Raw genomic sequence first — 21,915 nt, forward strand, 5'->3', positions numbered from 1 at the left:
TCATAAATCCTTTAGCATGTGTAAGCTGCACATACTAGATGGGGCAGCTTTTGAAATAGCTCACAGAAGATAGTTCAGCAACTTTTTGCACAGTTTCAAAATTATAATGGAATAGGAAAGTAACACATGTAGGTACGAGTTACTTGGCTAATTTCACGTGAATACATGACAGCATTTAAGTTAATATAATCTTGATTCAGTGTTTCTTGGATGGCAGGGAGAGTACTTCTAGAGTGGAAAATAAGATGCTGGTCCCCATTTTCCAAAGAGGACAAGAGGCAGTAGTTATGGATGGATTCCGCTATTCAACATCCTATGAAAAACATACTTCAGGGTCCTGAAAAGGAAAATGAATCCAATATTTGAGAGTTCATACTTTGAAGGATCACTCTGGATTATTTCTTGGCTTTGGAGCAGTGTACCACTTCTCGGTCCTTGTTTAGACACTAGGGATGTGGCAGTTTACTAGTACTGTCTGCATATGTTTTTGTTCAGAAGGTATATGACTTCATACCATGAAATGTCTTGGGAGAATTGTTGCAGCATTAAAGTGTTCCAGGACTGCTGCTGCTTGCCGTTAGGTCACAGGGTGCATGTTCATGTAGTTCTACTTTAGCCTGCCTTGTACCAGCTACTCATGGGATAAATTCAAAAACGTGCAATGCTTATTTGTGCATTCAAAATTCAGTATGCCTCAAACACAATTCCTTATTTCCAAGCGAGTAGGTGGACTCCATGACTCAACCAAAAATGCTATCAGCAGAATATTAAAAAATAAAACTTGATCATGTGATTTCACTAACATGGTGTTAACTCGTGGATATTAAAATACAATTATAAGCCACCAGCATTTGTCATATCACTGCATTTTGCTTGCATCAACAGAATTAGCAGTTGTACTGTATACATGGCATGTAGTATATACATGGAAACAAAATAGCATTATACCCAAGTAAATTGTTGAAGCTCGAACCATATTTAGCAATTTTCTAATGTTTAGAAATGTGCTTTGTTTTGTACTTACCACTTTGGAGGTAACCAGTTAACCATGGTGTGTGTGGGTACATTTATGCTGCTTTTTTACATGCTTCAAAAGAATATTATGAAATCACTGAGCTTTTGGATTTCCTGGGGGAAGAGTCTGATGTGCTATGTTTGAAAAGTCTTTTCTTCCTAAGGCTTTTTTGAAGAGTGGGCTGACTGATATGATGATGGTGCCATAGGTTAATTAAGGAAGGTAATTTACTTCTTGTTTATGGAGTTTCAAAGCTAGAGGAGGGAGTGTATGTGCACTTTAAGAGTTTGAAATTCATTATGTTAAGGAGGATGGATAACTTCTTGTTGTAATTAGTAATCATTTGGCCTTTTGTAACATGGTGCAATGGTGTTTCCTTGGAGCAGAGAGAGATACATCAGCAGATTCTGTTAACAGTGGTCTGTAGCGTGCAAGGATTTGGGGATTATTGAACTGCTGTAACTGGTGAACAGTATTCAACTTTGGCTAGTAGCATGTGGATGTTAGTGGCTTTCCTGGCTGATTAGGGTAGGATGTTTATGTATTTATATGTTAGTCTTAGTTGATATAGGACCCTTTGTGTGTGTTTGGTGAATGTTCATTACTAAATAAGTGTGACACCTTGGTATCCTTGATGGGCAAGGGGTGTGGTTGGGTGCCTTTTTATGTGTTATAAGCAAACCGTGATGATTTGCATATCGTTTGAGAGTACTGAACAACATTGTGGTACACTTGTTACGGTTAATATAGTGTAATTGTAGATTATTTTGAAGTTTGGTAAGAGAGTTGTTACTTCGGAGGATAGCAATGCTGTCTACATAGAATGCACAGTTTAATGCTGGATTTCTGAAAGGTAAATTATTTATGGAAATCAAAAATAGTAAAGGACCAAGGACTGAGCCTTGTGGAAGTGCAACAGAGAATGTACCACTGTTAGAAGTAATGCAATCCTGTCTAGCAGTAACTATTTTTTTTTTTTTTTTTACTTATTTAGGCATTGAACTGTTTTAATGTCAAGCTGCCAGTACTGAAATTTTGTAAGGCATTTGGCAGGAGGGTAGTGTTAACAGTTTCATAGGCATGTTTTACGTATATGAAGAGGACTCCTATGTGTTGTTCTTTCTTCATTGCCTCATAAATAGTTTCTGACAGTGTAAACAGCCATCTGTCTAAGCTTAGATCATACAGACTAATATGTATTCTGTTAACTGATTGTGTAGTAATGTTTGAGATTAGGTGTATGAGGGCAGAGGCCCCCTTTTGGAGAGGTGGAGGAGCTTGCCCTATCTATAATGTTTTCTGTTTGCACTGCAAGGAGAAATAGTATGGATCAGGTGGCATCAGGCTAGTTGGAGACAAACTCAGTCTTCAGGTAGTGCTAGACACATTTTTGGTATTAAACGAGATACTCATCCATTGTGAGCTTAGAACTCCTCCAGTGATGTGTTTTAGTCTGCTTTCCTGTTTATGATTTTCATGAGCAGGTTATCATGGAATGGCCAACATTTGACAGTATTCACTTTTGTTGGATGAGGACTACATCTTTGGTGCTTGCAGATGAAGTTGTTCTCTTAGTCTTGCGTGATTTGATCTCCAACTTGCTCTGGAAAGGTTCAGTGCTGACCATGAGGTGACTGGGTTAGAAGGCAGTGCCTGTAAGAATTCAGGGTTCTTTACTAGAAGAGAGTAACTTTCTTTCTGTATGGTGATGGGGAAAAGCTACCCACGGTGGAGGAGGTTTATTTGTCTTGGGATCATGTAGAAAAAGAACCCTTTGATTGAAAAGTGAAATAAATATATGGGTTATTATTCCTATATCTGTTATTATTGTTGATACCTTTTGAGTATTGCATACATAGTGTTCTTGCTACTGTGTATTCATTACATTTATTAATTCTGTGTTTCATATATTCTTGTTTATTAATCTTGCTCTTTTCATAGCATGTTATGTGATACTAGGTGTGTGTAATAACACGGAAAAGCAGAGTGCATGAAATCATACCATTTAAAACTGCTGTTTTTAGCCAGCTATTCAGTAAAAGGCATGTGAGTAAGGTGTTTTCTTAGCAGAGAGGTCTCTGGACATATCCTGTTTTGACATATAGCTAGAAACTTAAACACAGGACCTCATCTTTTGGATAGCTTTCCATCGCCTGCACGTCCATGTTTTTGGGGGGTTTTTTGAATTGTCTAAGAAATAATGAACTGAGGAAAGTAAAACTACTGGCGAAAAGGCTGGTAGGAGAAAGAGGAGCATAAGTAAATACTGGAGTCGGTCATCTGTAGAGAATGAACTTCTCTGCCGTTACAGAAGATCTATTCTGTGGGGGAACTGATTCAGTCGGTCAGATTTTCAGATATTCTTTCATGCTATTTCTAATATACTTTCACTGCTGCTCGCTGCCAGCTAACAAGCAGAAATACTCTGGAAGAGCTTTGCTGGAAGCCTGCTGTGGTGCTATGCACTCTAGAAAGGGGAACCAAAGACTGTGATATTGACTCTTGCTATTTCTGGGTCTGTCGTATCCAAAAAGTTAGATATATTCTTAATGAAGGGAAAATTGAGTGTGCCAGAAAGGAGCATTTAACTAGGTGTCCCTTCAACTTAATCGGACTTTAGCATACAAGAGGAGCCAGCTTTAATGTGCAAAAAAATTATTCATTGTTGTGGATCTCCCAAAGAGAGAGTGGATACAGAAAGCAGGACTGTTGCATAGTGCCCTCGTGGACTATAAGACTCCTAAACAAGGAGAATCTGCTAGTAAAGGACTCATGAACTCATAACTCTTGTTTGGACTGATTGCTGTTTATATTGCATGCCTTACCACATTGCAAAGAACTAATGTAACTGATTTTCTGATTTTTGTCTGTACAGCAGTCTCAGTTTTTATTGATCAATGAATAGTTAACAACTAAATTATTAATTTAATCTTAATGGCAGAAATAAATTCTGTTTTTTTACAGAATTAGACCTAGGACAAGTTAGCTGTTTTAATTTTTAGCTTGGTTGTAACTTAGAACATTTGGAAAGGGGGCAAATAAGTGTTGAGCCAGCTTATTGTCACCAACAGGCAATTGTATAGCTTGTAAAATAGGTTTACATTCAATTGATCGAGCGCACATTGCTCGATCGGATGTAACACCGACTTTTATGTGCGAATCTCGTAATGTCGAACAGTCGGAATGTCGTAAACAACACTGAATTCGACATTTCCAACCACTCTACCACCTAAATGAGTGCTACGATGGGTCAAAAAGGGGGCAATATTTTGCGATTCGCAACTCTTGCAATTGCTTTTTTAAGATTTTGCCGCACTGCTTTCGACAATACCTGATCGACCATCCACCGGCCGATCAAATGCACGTATACCTGTAAAATATTATATTCCAGCCTAATTGTTCATGAGTGAAGAAAAAAGGGATTGGGAAATACAGCAATGCTTGAGTGCATTGGTACAGTACTGTAGGCACTACACCTGACTTTGTGGCAAAGCAAAATGTGTTTCATAAGATAAAACTCAGTTTTCAGGCCAGCCTTTGTCTCTATTTTTAGCTGGAAGTGTGAGCATTGGATACTGACCCAGAGGGATGAGACTGTTGATGTAATCTGTAGAAATGATATTCCTTTGCATGGTAACTGGGTTGGTTCACTGTTCATGACAGAGTAGCTTGGGAATCCAGAATAATCTCAGTACACTTGAGGTGGTTTGAGAACTTAGTGAGAATGTTCCCTAGGTGCCACCAAAAGGAGTTGTGCCATGTATAGCCTACTAGAGGAGGTTTCAGGCCAGATTTTATTTCAACTCACATGGGGACCTCATAGAATAAGTTGGAAATTATTGCTAGAGTAGAATAGTTTAATCTGTCTTGGTCAATTTTCTATCATTTTGACCTTCACCAGAAGATGCAAACTAGAACAAATGAATGGAGAGGCAGTGTGGATGTTATTTTCTTTGGCAAACTTTTTGTTTTAAGCATCTATTTAATCTTTATGGAATAATTAAATATGCAAAGGATAACGGTAGATGAGACTCGGGTACTAACAGGATAGGAGGAGATGAGATAAAAATGGTGATATATAACCAGTCACAAGAATGTCTGCCGGAATAGATGATATTCCTGTGGAAGTTTGGAAGCTAGGAGGGAAAAAAAACTGATAGTGATCTGGATGGTTTTGTTTAACAATATTTTAAAAGGAGGAGAAACACCAACATCCTGGAAGAAAGTGGTGGTGGCTGTAATACCTAAAGATCTTAAAGACCCACCAGTTCCAGCTTCATATAGGCCTGTTTCAGTTCAAAACCACAATTATCAAGTGTTCATGTCTATAATGGTTGAAAAATTGCAAAGGCGATGCCAAAATTGCAAATGCAATGCCAAAAACTGATAGATATGGATCTGTGTGGTTTTGTGGAAGGGAGGAAAACATTTGTCAGCATGAATGGAACAGTGATGATCCAGACTGAAGCAGAATTTAAGAAATTACCACTGTTATTGGTGGGTCTTGATGTAGAGAAAGCATTTGACAGAGTATGCTGGGTTTTTATGAGCATGGCAATGAAAGCATTTGCATTCGCTGATAAAAATATAAGGTTAATTAGAAAGATATATGAGGGATTAAAGATAACAATGAAAGTGGGTGGGTTCCTGTTTGATAAGTTCTGTTTGAGTAGTGGAACCAGTCAGAGGTATCCTGTTTTCCCTTTGTTATTTGCATTATATTTAGAACCATTAGCGAAGAAAATAAGGGACTCCGAAATTCAAGGATATAATTGGTATGGTAGTTAAGAAAAGCTGGTTTTATTTGCAGATATTATTTTATACTTGATAATACCAGAAAAGGACATTTCAGTGTTGTGGAACATTTTGAGACACTTAAGTCTTTTCAGTATACAAAATTAATGAAATAAAACAAAGTCAATAGATCTAAACTATGTACCACACACAAATTGGTTCAGCAATACCCATATTTTTGGGGAATAATGAAATTAAGTACTTAGTATGGATTAAAAAAGATTTTGTTGTAGCAGCTAAGGATATGTGGGAAAACACTAAACAAAAGACAAAAAAAAATGAGAAATTGGAAGCTTTAATTTATGGATGTGGATATCAAGATACAAGCAGTTAAAATGTTTTAGTCCCATTAGTTTTATATTTTTATCAGGCATATTTTTGTTAATCAGAAGAGAAGTTATGAATAGCAGTTAATGAAGAGCTGAACAATTTTTTTCTCGGAGGGGAAGATGGCAAGAGTCAAGTGGGATAAGCTGAATCTTCCCATAGAACAAGGTGGTTTGAGCATACCTGATTTGATTGGGCCGTTAAAGTGCCACACCTTTAAGGCTGCTATACATAGCACCCACAGAAAGTTATAATTCAAGGTGGAAAGAGATGGTGATGAACTTGGTGGGGGGGGGTGGACTTTGTACTCAAGAAACAAGAATTATTTGGCACATATCACCAGGTTTCAAAGCGAATTGATAAAAACAGTCTTCCAATACTCTCTCAGGAGCCATTTCTTTGTGGCATAAGAAAACCATTTCTTTACAGCTGGCCACCCTCCAGTTGTTATCCACTGCCTCTATGAAACTGATATCTTACGCCTCAGAAGGAGCTGCTGGAGAGGAGGGTTCAGGTTTAACTGTTAGAAGGCATGCTTGGATGCACCTCTGTGATTTTGTGAATCCTTTCAAGTTTTCCTTTGTCAACACCCCTTTTGACAGGTCAGATTTATTTGACCCTAAGATGAAAGAGATTTTCTCCAGGAGTGAGCAAGACAGGAAGAACACTTTTTGCTATAGGAATCCATTTTCTACACCTTAAAGGACTTTCTCCCTTAACCAGAGAGGTAACCCTCTATGAGTGTTGAAGCCTTCACTGGATCTTCTCTCTCATCCATCCGGGGCTCACCCTGACAAATCATCCCTCAAACTGAGCACATAGTTTCTTCAATTCCAGTGATGGCTGAAAGTGCCAGGCTTTCCTCCCTGTTTGCCGCATCCTTATGTCATCCTAAAAAAACATCCATTAGGGAACTTTAAATGGAAAAGATTCTCTAATTGGACTCTTCAAAGAGAGACCCATTTTCCGTGCCTATTCCAGCTGTTCTGGATTTTCTGACTTCCATCTTCAATGAAAGAGCTAGTTATTTCAATGTTAAGGAGGATTTAGCTATCATCTCAAATTATCCCACTGGCTTAGACAGTTGTTTGGCTTCTCTTAATTTATGTAAAGCCTTCCTTAAGTGGACATTACTGCTCTGGCCTCCAATAAAAGATCCTATACCTCCATGGGACCTTATGCTGGTTCTACAGGTGCTAACTGATCCTCCCTTTGAACCATCAACAAAAACTGAGTTAAAATTTCTGTTCTGGAAAACACTCTTTCTACTGGCCATTACCTCAGTTAGATGGGTAGATGGAACTCCAAGCATTTTCTTCTCAACTACCTTACCCAATTTCTCACAAGGACAGTGTCACTTCGAACTAACTCTTCCTTTTTACCTAAAGTGTTGTCAGCAGCAAGTCTCAGTCAGTCAGTTAACTTACCTGTTTTCTCTCCTAGATGAATATATGCTTCATTTACTAGCCGTTCACATCCAATACAGATTTTTCATTCACAGAAACCAAAGATTTCAGTAAGTCAGAGCAACTGTTTGTATCTTTCTGTAAAGCTAAATTTGGCACAGCAGTATCAAAAATGACTCTAGCCAAAAGTTTAACTGATTGCATCACCTTCATTTACAAAAGCAAAGCCCTGTCATTGCCAAAATGTCCTGAAGCTCATTCCACTAGGTCTATGGCCACTTTCATCCATCTTCTGGTCTAAAGCATCTGTATGTAACATCTGTGCAGCTGTTACATAGGCCAATGCTCAGACTTTTATAGCTGATTACAGGTTGAACATATTGTGTAGGAATAGAGCAGCTTTTGGCTGTACACCACCCCTTCCATATTTGCCTGGATTTTGGTATGACTTGAGGGATATTCTTGTATAATTTCTAATGTCTGTGGTGCAGTCTCCTTTTCTGATTCCTTCATGTTTTCTCTGTTTTTACCTGTTGTATTACTTACTCAGAAATAATATGGGCTGCCTTTTTGTTTTGTTCTTGGTGTTATTGGAGGGCAACTTTGATCTGAGATAACTCACAAGTAGTCAAGGGATTGTTGGTAAGGGACAGAGCTCAAGCTACAGAGCCTAAAGTCTGTAGAGTGGCAAAGGATGGATCCAAGACCCGCTAGTTGAGGAAGGACGAAAACAAACAACACAGATGCAGAGTTATAGTGAGTAGATAACTGTAATTTAACAGGATGATATACATGGTATGATGCTGTGTACTGTACAAAAAGTGATGGATTGTGATAGATTAGAAATCATATGTCAGAACAGTTATTTCAGATAATTGATGGCCAGTTTGTGTCTTTGTGTAGGACGTGTTAACAGGAATGATCTGGTGTGTAAGTTTGGCAGTATCACAGTTTGTTTAATTTATTTATTTGTTAAGCATTTTTATTAAATCATCATCACATTTTAGTTTGCCAGTTCCTGCCTTCACTTAAGCCTCATTTCTTCTCTTGAGCATTGCTCTGCATATATTATTTCTTCAAATTATATTTAGTTTTGTGAAATTTGCTCCTTTCCTTTTTCTAAATATCCCTTCTCCGGTTCTTTCACCTACTTTATAATATCCAGAACTTCCTTAGTGTTGGGGAATACATTTTGATTTCTATTTTCTGGTAATTGCTTTTTTGGTAGCCAGTGACTTAAACTTTCGAAAGGCTAGGGATTTCAGAACCTGTATTCCATCTCAGAAGAATCATTTCCTTACATACAACCATTTTTCCCTGTGTTTCTGTCAAGGTACTCTGTAGGGAGTTTTTAAAATATGCCAACTTATTACAGTCCAAAAAATCTGCTCTTGATCTTTCTTTTCCCCATCACATCTCCAACATCTGCTGTCCTGCTGAGGAATATTTCTCTGACATCTGCTTGAAGTATAAAAATAACTACACAAAACTTCTGGACTTGGTTGCATACTTGGGATCCTTGCACATTTCTCCTTTTAAATTGCCTTTCCATTCTCTTTTCCCAGACTTTTCTAACCTACTCTGATTGTTTCTTATAGTTTATAATACAGTATTTTATATGCTGTATTAGTTTTCTGTTTTTTATCAGCAGCTTTTATTCCAGACCCAACTAAAAACTCTACCAGAGGTGTTTTTACTAAGCTGTCTGCTATCCCTAAACTGTGTTACCAGTCGCTGAAAGAGATGGCAGTCTGTAACATGCAGGTCTAAGTTCTGCTTAGTCTCATCCCATTCTGTGACCATTCCTTCCTCAATTATTTGCTTCCAGTACTTTGGTTCCTTTGCTAGTTTCCTTCATTTAGTCCCGGACATACTGAAATCTCCTTTTGCCATTCCCACAGTCTCTCGGCACTTTAAATACTTTCCCTTACTTTATGAATGTAATAGTGTGTATGGTTATTGCTGTTTTCCTTAAGAACTTGCATCCCAAATCCTCATCTCTGTTTACCTTTTGAGCTACCCGTTTCATAATCTTTTTCCACTTTGATTTATGACCTTTTGCTTGATTTATGTATATGGGGCCTTAACTGCATAGCTCTAAAGTATTGTTTAAAGTCAGATAATCTTCAACACATTGTCCTGGTGACTTCCCCTCATATTTTCCTGTCTTAGTTGTTAATTATTGAACCTCATTTTCCCCCACCCTTGGCATAATTAAGTCTTCCATAAATATTTCCATTTGTGTCTTTTCTTAGGTTTCCCATCCTTTTGCTTTATATAATTTTTCATAAAACTTCTGAAATATCTTCAGTATCTCTATAGGATGTTTAGTTGTTTTACTTGTCATAGGCTCCTTAACTTTGGCTACAGTCTTTCTACTTCTATTGCCTAAATTATTGTGCTAATATTTATTGTACTGTAGAGTTATCAAAAAATACTTAACAGCAACCCTTCTGTACTTAAGCAGATTATCCAAATACTCCATTGTTTTTCCTTTAGCACTCTACAATTTCTCATCTTCTTGGTTAGTGAGATTCCTCTTCTTTTGCAAAGTTTTATTCTTTTTCAACCCTTCTGAAAATTCCTAGAATATTTCCTAATGTATCTGTCTAGCATATTTTAAGTTCCATTTTCATTTTACCTCACTTACTAGATATGCTAAATAACTGTCAGATCATATCTACTGCCCATTGCATAAATTCTGCTCTTAAGAGATAAGAAAAAGCCAGTGTCATGATTATGTCACTATCCTGCATATTTATCATACTTTTTATTGGTGCATGATCTGATACAGTTACTTTATGGGTATCAAAGCTTTCAATTAAACGCACATGCCTGTGAGAAATATCATTTCTTTACAGCATAGCACAGTTATTGTATCCTGGGTGATAATAAGAAAGTTCTGTTTGAGTTCCTGCTACTAAATTCACATGGATGCCACAGTGGTGCAGCGGTTGCATTGATGCCTCACAGCAAGAAGTTGTCCAGTTCAATTCTCGGCTGGGGTGCCTTCTGTGCGGAGTCTGAATGCCCTCCCTGCATCCATGTGGGTTTTGTCCAGGTGCTTCAGTTTCCTCTGCAGCCAGTAACATTGCTTACCTTGTCTCAGTCCTTAAAAATAGTTCAGTCTTGGAATCCCAGGTTTCCTCTCTGAAAAAAATCAGACATTGTCCTGCTACACAAATGAGGAAATTCAACAGACGTCAGTAACTTTAGTCATATAGCAGTCTTATCCCTTCCTCTCCAAAATACTTGAAAAATGTATTCAAAAACAATTGCTAAACTATCTCCTGCAGGAAAATATTCTATGCCCCGCACAACATGGCTTCCGTCCCTCCTACAGTAGTAACACTGCACTTCTAACCTTTATAGATACCATCAAAAAACCTAGAGATAACAAACAAAAACATAATAAAGCTAAAGATAATGGCAAACTAGTCTCCTCCTTATTTCTAGACTTGTCTAAACCCTTCGCCACAGTTTGTCACAGAAAACTTGTATTTCAAATATCCTCACCGAATATATCCCAGATCACCCTTCTGTGGTTCAAAAACTATTTGTCCAATGGATATCAGTATGTACAATGGCACTCCACCCTCTCTTCATACCTCCCAGTCACCACCAGTGTACTACAAGTCTGTGTCCTCAGTCCACTCCTGTTTAACATTCTCATCAACACCCTTTAGATATCCACACAACAGGCCTCCATAATACAATATGCAGGTGACTCCACACTCATATACACATCAGACAGTCTAGCACATCTCAAAAAAACTACTCAGGAAGCTTTAACAACCACTGAAACATGACCTTGCAATGCAAAATTCATGCTCACCCCCCCCCCAAAAAAAAAAAGAAAACTACTTTTTTTCTCCCCACATTCATCTCATGAAAAAAAAACAAGATATAAAATCCTCTCTAATAATAATAATACAATAATTGAAATCACTTCTCTTAGCAAATTATTATGGATGATAGTGGATGATAATATTACATTTGATGTGCATATGCATATACAAACTCACCAAAAACTAGTTCTGATCAATGCAACTGAAACTACAATTCCAACTGCTTAGCTCCTCCCTTCACTACTTTATAGCACTCCCATCCTTACTAATCTTCAGGCATCGCACAAAACAAAACTCGAACAATGCTATAATAAAGTTGCTAAATTTGCAGCAAATACCCTTTCATAACCCACAACTCTATAACACTGGAAAAAGCCTAAATTGGTTAGAACTGCCCCATCAGCTAACATATACACAGCTTCTTGCCACCTATACAATTATCCAGTATCATCTGCTTGTCCAACACTAAATTCCATCCTACACAGCTGTGTTCCCAGTCAGTTGGTACAATCCAGTGACTGAAAACTCCTCATTGTCCACAAACCTATCAAATCTGCTGGGCATGGTCTTTACTCATTCTGTGTTGCTAAGGCTTGGAACTCCTTACCTATATCCAACACAGCAGTAGCCTCCATCCAGTCCTTTAAAACCATTCTGAAAGACATCCTGGCCAAAATCTGGTTCTGTTCTTGCTTAACCCCAGGATAAACTATATTCCTGAATATGAACAAGTATTTTTACCTTATACCTTCTTACTCACCCTTCTTCATTGACTCTCTGACTTCAGTCATTTCTTCTCTCCTGACGCTCTAAATATGCCATAATGCTGTTTTTCCCACTTTGTACTGTAATGCCTGCTTGTATTATACTAACTTACCTTTAATTTATCTAAGCTGGCTATAATTTCTTTAAATATTAAGTCATTGTCACATCAGTTATATCTATTCAAAACCAATGTATTCACATTTTTTCTAATTTGGCTTTATTGTATAGATGTTTTTGTATTAATTTTGGAGATTGTAAAGTTGTTAAGATGTTTTTGTAGTACTTTGGAGCTTTTCTTCCTGGACCTCCACTGAAAATGGGCACCTACCCAGTTGGATTTTCTCAATAATCAAATGTCAATAAATAATTAAATACATGACATTTCTTTTGAATTTACATTTCCAACTTGCAGCTTACTTACACACACTAATGTTTAGCAGACTGATCTTTTATTTAACTGCTTTTTTATCTCTGTTTGAACAAGTGTCACATTTTCCAAGACAATAAAAAGCTCAAGAAACAAATTAAAAAAAAAATGAAATCATTTTTTTAACCCTCCCCTCAACTCCATTTAACTTGAGCTGAACACATGAAACTGAGTCCTCTTTCCAAAATGGAAGTTTACCCTTCAGGAATTACCTGTTCTTAAATTTGATTAAGCATGCCAAAGTGCATGTCATAACCTCTTTTCCCACTTATACAAATTGCTGTCTGTCCTTATGTCTAGTCCTCTCCTAGATGTGAAAAACAACTTTCATGCTTTCTGTAAACTGTAAATAGCTTTAAGAAAAAGTGATTGGCTACCCTTAAATAAATAAAGCAATAAAGAAATTAAGTTGTACACTTTTATGTTGAATACACTATGGCTACTGGGGTGGCATCTCCTATTCATTTTTCACAGCATCAGTCTGTTTATTTTCACTGAACTGTTTACTAGTTTTCCTTTAAATTTTGGTTTGTACATTTCATGCAGAACATGCTGTTCAGATCATTCCTGGTTAATTTCAATGTCATTGTCAGTGACTTAACACATAACCCACTCACTTTTGGTACAAACGGCTGTGAGTTCTATTCCCACACCAGGTAGATGGATAGCTAATAGTACAGGGTAGGGGTGCTTCACTCTTAAGTTTGTAATCCTTTGGATGAGACATTAAACTGAGGGTAGATATAAAATATTCCACAACACCTATTGAAACGTGCAGGAGAAATTCTGCGATGTCCTAGTCAAACTTCCCATAGTTGTATAAATACTACTTTGGGTCTCCACTGAAAAGAGGCCAAGGGTAAATAAATAAAATTTATTGCATCTGCAAGGTCATTGTCTTCAACTAAAAGCATTTGCTAATGAAAAAAGACTAGTAACTTTTTGTGGAGTATTTGCTTAAAAAATCCCTCCTACAGCATAAACAAAGGACATAAGGGTTCACTACATAATCTCAAAATTTTGAAATATCGAATTTCAAAATCTCTAGACCATATAGCTAAAACCCCTAAAGACCAGAAGCGTGAATTTCAAAATCCCGATCACTACACTAAACATACACCACACACACACACACACACACACACACACACACACACACACCATCGTCCAAACCTCAAACACACAAACCTACACTACATATAAGCAGGGGGGCAAGCCCCCCCCTGCACCCCCCATGAGGGGGCTGCACCCCCCACTTAAATATTCTAACTCCAAGGTCACACTACACAGACAAAACAGACGGATACAACACCACACACCTACATTCCCCTCACACACATACATCACAGTCGCAACACACACTTACACACACACACTAAAGCCCCTAACCAACACACTTAAACATAGATACTTACCTGACCTTCCACCTATCCATTCACAAACCGCAACACCAGAAGTGCTACTTCAACATCTCCGAACTCCAGGATTCTGAAATTCGTGCTTCTGGTCTTTTGGTATTTAGGGGTTTCAGCTATATGGTCTCAAGAGTTTGAAATTTGATACTTAAAAATTTCGAGATTATGTAGTGAACCCTAGTATAGACATCCACCAGTATAGAAACAGAGCAAATCTTTTAATAATATATATAATATGACCAGTACAGCTTTTTATCCCCTCGCCCAAGATTTATTGTGTTTTATTTATTTTATATTTGTTTACTAGGAAAGTCCGACTGGACATGTGTCCTTTTTCAGTGGAGGCCCGGGGAAAAAAGCACCAGTTAGATCAAAAAATATAAAACATAATTGTAACAATTACAAGTGTACGTATTATATAATCTAATGTTGTACATACATGATGAAATTAGAAACTCAAAGAATTTTATACATACATAAGGAAGTTAGACACTCAGGGAGATAAGATTTAACAGCATAGTATAAGCAAATATTACATTGATATATAACAGTATGCATTCAGGCTTCAAATGAGCAATCCATATTTACAAGGTAGATAACATTATAATGTTATAAAATAATGAGCAAGGCAGAATTTGAAAGGTACATTCATCATCTGCAAGTATATAATTGGAGACACTGCATAAACAGAGTATTTCTGCCTATCATAAAAGTTATTTCTAGGCAAGTAGCAGCTAGAGTATGCAGTGGATGGTGTGAGGCTAGAAATACCTATAGGTTAGACTGAGGAAAAAGTCTGGACTAGAGTTGGAGAGGCTATAGAGATCGATAGGTGGCTGTTAGGGGTAGAGCAAGGGCACAGACACTTGCAAAAGAGGTGTTTTTTAAGCTTGTTTTGAAAAGAGCTAGGGATGCTGTGGAGGTAATGTTTGCTGGCAGTTTATTCCAGATTTTTCCCGTGTAGTTTGCAAAGAGGGAATTGCATGCTTGATTTTTTTAGCTATATAGGTTTTTATATGATGTTTGTTGATGAAGCGGCGGCATAGGGTTGAAGAAGTGTTTGTAGGTCTGGTGTTTTGTCATGATCTAAGAGGATTTTATGGGCCATTGTTAGTTTTATGTTGTGCAGGAGTTGGAGGAGTTCTAGCCATTTGAGTTGCTTGAGTGCAAGGCAATGGTGTGATCTAGCTGGTAAATTTATGCCATACTTGGCAGTTTTATTGTAACAGGTTTCAAGTTTTTGTAATTCAGAGTTCTTAAGATTGGTTTGGGCAATGGCAGTTTTGGTATTTTTTGATGAAGTGGTGTTTGTTCCTGTATAGGGAACCAAGTTTTTTGTGTACTTTTTTTAACCGTCTGGGAAATGTTAATATCATATTTAAGTTTACAGTCAATTTCTACTTCTGAAAGTATAGTGTGGGGGGATGGGGTTATGATGGTGTTGTAAAGTGAGGCAGTGTTAAAAGTGTTGGAAGGGAGGGCAGCTGTATTGGGATAGAATACCATAAGATTTTTTTTTAGTTTAGGATTAAATGAGCGTTTGTGGGCCAGGACTCAACTTCATAAAAGGCTTTTTGTGTTAGATGTTGACGTTCTAGTAGAGAAGGAGGCAGAACGAATCACTGTTGAGTCATCTGCATATTGGATGAGCGAAGCATGAGAGGTTGATAAGTGGAGCTTATTTGTAAATATGGAGAATAGAAGTGGGCCTAATATAGAGCCTTGAGGTACTCCTATGGTTACTGATGATAGGGGTGATAAGGTCTGTTGCCATGAGACTTGCTGGCGTCCAGTGAGGTAATCTTGGAACCAGGCAAGGGTGGAATTACAAACACTTACATCAGAGAGGACATTTAGTAGTTAAGTATGTAAGACCATATCAAAGGCTTTAGACAGGTCCAGGAAGATAATAAAGACATAGTTATTGTTGTTCCTGTGATAGTTGACAGTGTTAGCAAATGACATTAGTAAGGGTGATGTGCTATGGAATGGGCTAAAGCCATGCTGGGTATTTGTTATGAGTTTGTTAGTAAGTAGAGCGTCAGTGACCTGCATGTGAATTACTCCTCCTAGAATTTTAGATAGTGGTGATAATATTGCAATTGGATGATAGCTATTGAAATCTGTTGATGAGCTGCCTTTATGTAGGGGAATGATTTATGAGGTTTTCCAAATGGGAGGGACCTGGTGTTCAGCTATGGATCTGTTGATTAGTATTGGTATGGAGTAATGCTATACCTTCTGCCATTAGCTTGAGGTAGTCAGGGAGTAGGCTATCTGCAGCTAAAGTAGTGGGTTTTAATATTTTCAGCAGTTTTTTGATATATATATATTTTTTTTTCAACTACAATCCACTCTGCAACAGGCCCCATGAGGAGCTCAGTGTCTCTCCAACCTAACACCACTCTTAAGTATTCAACTGCGGTACCACCTTTATCATTCTTATAAGAAAAGTGCAGTCCGGGTCTGAACTGTCTGCAAACAGCTAAAGTTAACTTTGAACCTAACACCAGCCTTAAGTATTCAACTGTGGTACCACCTTTATCATTCTTATAAAAAAAGTGCAGTCCAGGTCTGAACTGTCTGCAAACAGCTAAAGTTAACTTTGAACCTAACACCAGCCTTAAGTATTCAACTGTGGTACCACCTTTATCATTCTTATAAAAAAAGTGCAGTCCAGGTCTGAACTGTCTGCAAACAGCTAAAGTTAACTTTGAGTATGTATCTACCTGTTTGAGCCAATATTCATTTTCCCCTGAAGAGCACTCTACTTTGGCTTGTAAGCAGCCCCCTTCACTTACACACACACTCATATTCCACTTTCTCTCTTATTCCCTTCTGTTAGCAAATAGTATCCATAACTGATCAATACTGTGTGTTTATTAATTTACACTGAGACCACAGTAGCCTACTGATACAAGGTTATCCTGTTTTTCCACCTGAGAAATGGTTAAGAAATGACTTACAGTTTCAGAGCAGTCCTTGGTCAGTTCTGATTGTTTCTTAAACACAAACTTGTCTTTGCTTTGGCTCATTAGCAGCAGTACAAAAGAACTGCCTACTCACACCCTTGTTCTCCCCCTCCCCGTTCCCTGTTTATTACCTTAAGCCAATCCCAAAGTTAATAAATATTAGCACTGGCAGGCACCATTTTTAAAACTACAACCACCCTTTGTCACTGTCATATGTTCATTTATCAGTTTACTCTGTTACCTGATTTTTTCCAGCCCCCTCTTAAGAGCAACTAACAGGGTCTCTACCTGCTTCGTACCCCACGCTGTCCTCTATTCCCTCCCGCCCCCAGTGGTCCTACCTTTATTACACTCACAAACCCCTCCCATCTTTCCAATAGCCAGCCACAACGCTAACCCCACACTACCTCCTCCATCTTCCCACTACTATCACACCTCCTCAACTAACATGTCCAAACATACCTTACCTATGCTCACTGCATGCACTCTCCTTGCATATCTTGCATCCTACCAAAGCTCCATCATTCCCCGACTCAACCACTACCACTGTACTACATCTCACAACACCAATCATGTCTCAACCTCACTCAGCTCCCCTCCCACCAACTCAAGAAATATCCCTATGCACCCCCCACATATTCTACCAACTATATTACTCAAACATAAAGCATCCCTACAACTTAACATAGTAACCCTCCCACCATACCTATTACCCACAGAGCACAATCATTAAGTTCCCTAATAAACAAACACATTCAAAAACTGAGAAAACTAATAACCTCATGCATATCAAAACTAGCCCTAAGTGGAGACATCCACCCCCCAACCCTGACCCTGCCATCTCCAACCCCAGTCCTCATAATCAGACTAGAAACCACAACTTCTCCCATATTACAACCAATAGAAAGCCAAGTGACTTCCTTCTACTAAGCCTAAATATTAGAAGTATATCCAACAAAGTCCATGAACTCCATACCACCATAGACTTGTACTCCCCAGATATAGTAATCCTGACAGAAACCTGGCTAAAACCTCACATTACCAGTGAGCAAATACTCCCTACCGGTTACGGGATACTAAGAATAGACCGGCTAAACAAGAAAGGAGGCGGTGTAGCTGTAATATTTAAACAGCATCTAAACATCCAGTTCTTAAAATCATCAGCCCCACAAATGAGCAATGAAGAAATAATATATACCAACCTCAAAATAAACCAAAACAAAACCATCAACATAATTGGATGCTACTTCCCACCTGGCCAAAACAACCCTCCACTAGAAAACCTCCTCAGCTGTTCTACCTACCATCTCCTCCAAGAAACTATAATTTTAGGCGATTTCAATATTGACTGGCAGTCCTGTTCTGGCAACCATCCAACCCCTCATGTAAACCTTCATGGCTTCACCCAACTAGTCCAGTCGCCAACCAGGATAAATAAAAACTCCAGCAAGCACACTACCCTGGATTGGATGCTAGTCAGTAAGAGCCCTCAGTCATATATAACATGATGCTTATCAGATAGCCTCAGTGATCACTCCCCAACATTCCTACTCAAAAAATACCTGTACCAAGCTAAACCTGTCATCTACCATCAAATACGTAAAAACTAAACTTTAACCCACTCACATTCATCTCATCCCTCAAAGAATGTAACTGGCATCCTCTAAAGTACCTCAGTCTTGATGACGCAGTTGAATTTTTTAATACTACCTTCCTGAGCATCCTTAATTACCATGCCCCCATAAGACTTTCCAGAACCAAAGCACTACCCTCCCCATGGCTACAGAAAACCACTAAGTCAGAAATGAAAAACAGGGATAAAGCCTGGGAGCACTGGCATAAAACCAAAACCCCCTCAACTAGACAGAAATTCCTAGAACTACGCAATAGAGTTAAAAAGCTAATAAAACAGGACAAATTCCAGTACTACCAGTCTGCCCTAGACTCCTCCCAACACAGCCCCAAACAATTCTGGTCCTCCATAAACTCCATCCTCCACCCCCCAAACAATTCTGGTCCTCCATAAACTCCATCCTCCACCCAGGTAAAGTCAGTACCCCTCCTCCTAACATCCCTCACTCCTCCGAAAATATTGCTACCTCATTCAACACAAACTTCACACAAACCATACTTTCATTAGCTAAACAACACAACCCCCCCTCCAACCCACACCTTCAAATAGTAATCTCCCCCCTGCCTTCTCTTTCTCCGGTACCTACCTCCAACATAAAAAAACTCTTAACTAAACTTAAGCCCACCAAATTAGCAGCAGACAGCCTCCCAAGTGAATACCTACAAATCGCAGCTGATGTTCTGGCCTACCCACTATCCATCTTGATTAACCAATCTCTGTCAGAAAGTTATGTTCCCACACTTTGGAAAGCATCACATGTAATTCCCCTCCACAGAACTAACCAATTACCGCCCCATAGCTATTCTCTCTCCACTCTCCAAAATACTAGAGAGATGCATACACTCTCAGGTCTCAGACTACCTCCGTACTAACAACCTCCTTTCCAATACTCAGCATGGTTTCCGACCAAACCATAACTCCACCACTGTCTTACTCTCCTTTACTAACACTATCCTTTAGCATAAAAACAATGGCTATCTCTCCACTGCTACTTTCCTAGACCTATCTAAAGCATTTGAGATGGTCCCACATAAACAACTCATCTCTGTCTTCAATAACCTATCCTTCTCTCAATCAGTCACCAACTGGTTTCAGAGTTACCTGTCTGACCGCCAACAATCCTATGTATGGCAGAATGACATATCACCCCAACTACCTGTCTCCATAGGGGTTCCCCAAGGATCCATCCTTGGACCCCTACTCTTCTCTGTTTTCACCAATAATCTAGCCTCTGCCACCAAACATGGCACACTCATACAATACGCAGATGACTCAACCATCATCTGCTCAGCCCAGACCCTACCCAAACTGCAAAAAGTTACACAGGAAGCCTTTTCCTCTGTTGAAACTTGGTTATCCGATGCCCAATTAATGCTCAACCCAAACAAAACTAAACTACTCATCTTCCAACCCACAAAACATACTAAAAACAACTCTCACTTTAACATCACAGCAAAAGACAACACCACTATATACCCAACTGAACACACCAAATTGCTGAGAGTGGAAATAGACAATAAATTAAAATTTGACATTCACATATCCATGACCATAAAAAAAGTCCACAAAAAACTAGGAGCATTATACAGAAATAGGCAACTTCTCACCAAAGCAGCAAAGATTTCAGTAGCAAATTCCCACCTTATCTCCACCCTACTTTATGCCTCTCCAATATATACCAGCCTAAGGCAATGCGGTCTAAACAAGCTAGAGGCCTGCTACAACAAAATCGCCAAATTCACCACAGGGGCTTCCTACCGTAGTCACCACTGTCTCTCACTTGCTGAACTGGGCGGGCTTGAAATCCCTCACCTCCTTCAATGGTATCAACTCTCACTCGCCCACAAACTAGTAAACCATCCACTAAATGTCCTATCCCTCCAGAATGTACTCCAACCCTATCACACCACCAGACCACTAAGATCCAGCAACAAAAGTCACTTGCAGATCACTAAAGCCAATGACTCTGCTGGTGAAGCACTATTCTCTTGTGCCATAGCCAAATTATGGAACTCCCTCCCACCCACAATCACCTCCGTACCATCATGCACCCACTTCAAAACTTTACTAAAAGCGCACCTAAAAACATGCTGGCTATGCCCTTGCAACTGCTACTCTAATATCACCCACCCCATCCAACCACTACCTTTCTTTCCACCCCACTAACTACCTTGATTATAGTAAGCTCAGATGCTCATAAGCCTAGTACTTATTATACAGCAGGAACTTCTTATTGTAACATTTGTTAATGTCTGTTATGTACTTCGCAGATAAAGATTCTAGTTGTCTACTGATGTACTATGTTCTTCATCTGTAAATATGTTTGTAATTAATTGCTATGTTAAATTGTTAATCGCAATGTAATCCAATGTAACTAATGTCTGTTTATTTTAACTATGGAGCTTTTCTGCCCGGGCCTCCACTGAAAATGGACCTATGTCCAGTAGGACACTCCCGGTCAACAAATGTAAATAAATAAATAAAATAAATAAATAAATGTTAGTGGCTACAGGTTGCAGGGTGAAGGTGGATGTAATGTTTGGCGTGGGAATGAAATGTTTGATAGTTGAGGGGGGTTGATTTTTTGATAATGCTAGATCACAGTGTTATTCAGTTGTTTTTATGTTTTTACAGTATAAATCCTGGATGCCAGACTCCACACAGAAGGCGCTCCAGCCGAGAATCGAACGGGAGAACCTCTTGCTGTGAGGCAACAATGCATCAAGATTACTACAATATCTTTATTAATGTTTTCTATGAGTATTAATGTGAACAAAAACATTTTTCTTACCCTTACTTCTTCACTACCTTCAGTGTCTCTCTAAACATTAGTGGCATACAATGTGTTTTTTGCTTTATAGTCCTCCCACCAGTTTAACATAGTCAGTAAACATTTAGGCTTTTTCAGCCACATTTTGAAGAATTAAAGAGTTTGTGTCAAAACTACATCTGATGTGACTGATACTTTCCATTTATCCAGTTTCTTCAGTAATTTTACATTGTTACTGGCCTTCTTCCTGATTTCTTTGACCTCCCAACCCCAGTCTCTGATTCATGCTTAGGGTACGGTTGATTCTTCTAGTCAATTCCTGAGCTTTTTTTTAAAGTCCAGAATGTGTGTGCTTGCCAATAAGCCAGGTAAGTATATTGCTGTTTATCTGCATTCTTTGTACTGCTTTATATTTTAACTCAATGCTAGTCAAAACCCCTGATGTCCATGATTGGTTACTGTAGCATATATTGAATAGTCAGCAAGTGGCTTCAACGACTGTGCCAGCGTGTACACTGCTGTTAGCTGTGCCTGATATATTTC

At 38.6% G+C, this 21,915-nt stretch overlaps 1 protein-coding gene across 20 annotated transcripts in view; it reads left to right on the plus strand.

The window, feature by feature from the left end:
* Positions 1–21,915, plus strand: part of CLASP2 (cytoplasmic linker associated protein 2) — a 7,203,062-nt gene that overhangs the window by 5,865,413 nt on the left and 1,315,734 nt on the right. The gene's annotated exons all lie outside the window — the stretch shown is intronic.

Source organism: Protopterus annectens, chromosome 3.part0 (genome assembly GCF_019279795.1).
Source record: "Protopterus annectens isolate FY-2018-M chromosome 3.part0, PAN1.0, whole genome shotgun sequence".
NCBI lineage: Eukaryota > Metazoa > Chordata > Ceratodontiformes > Protopteridae > Protopterus > Protopterus annectens.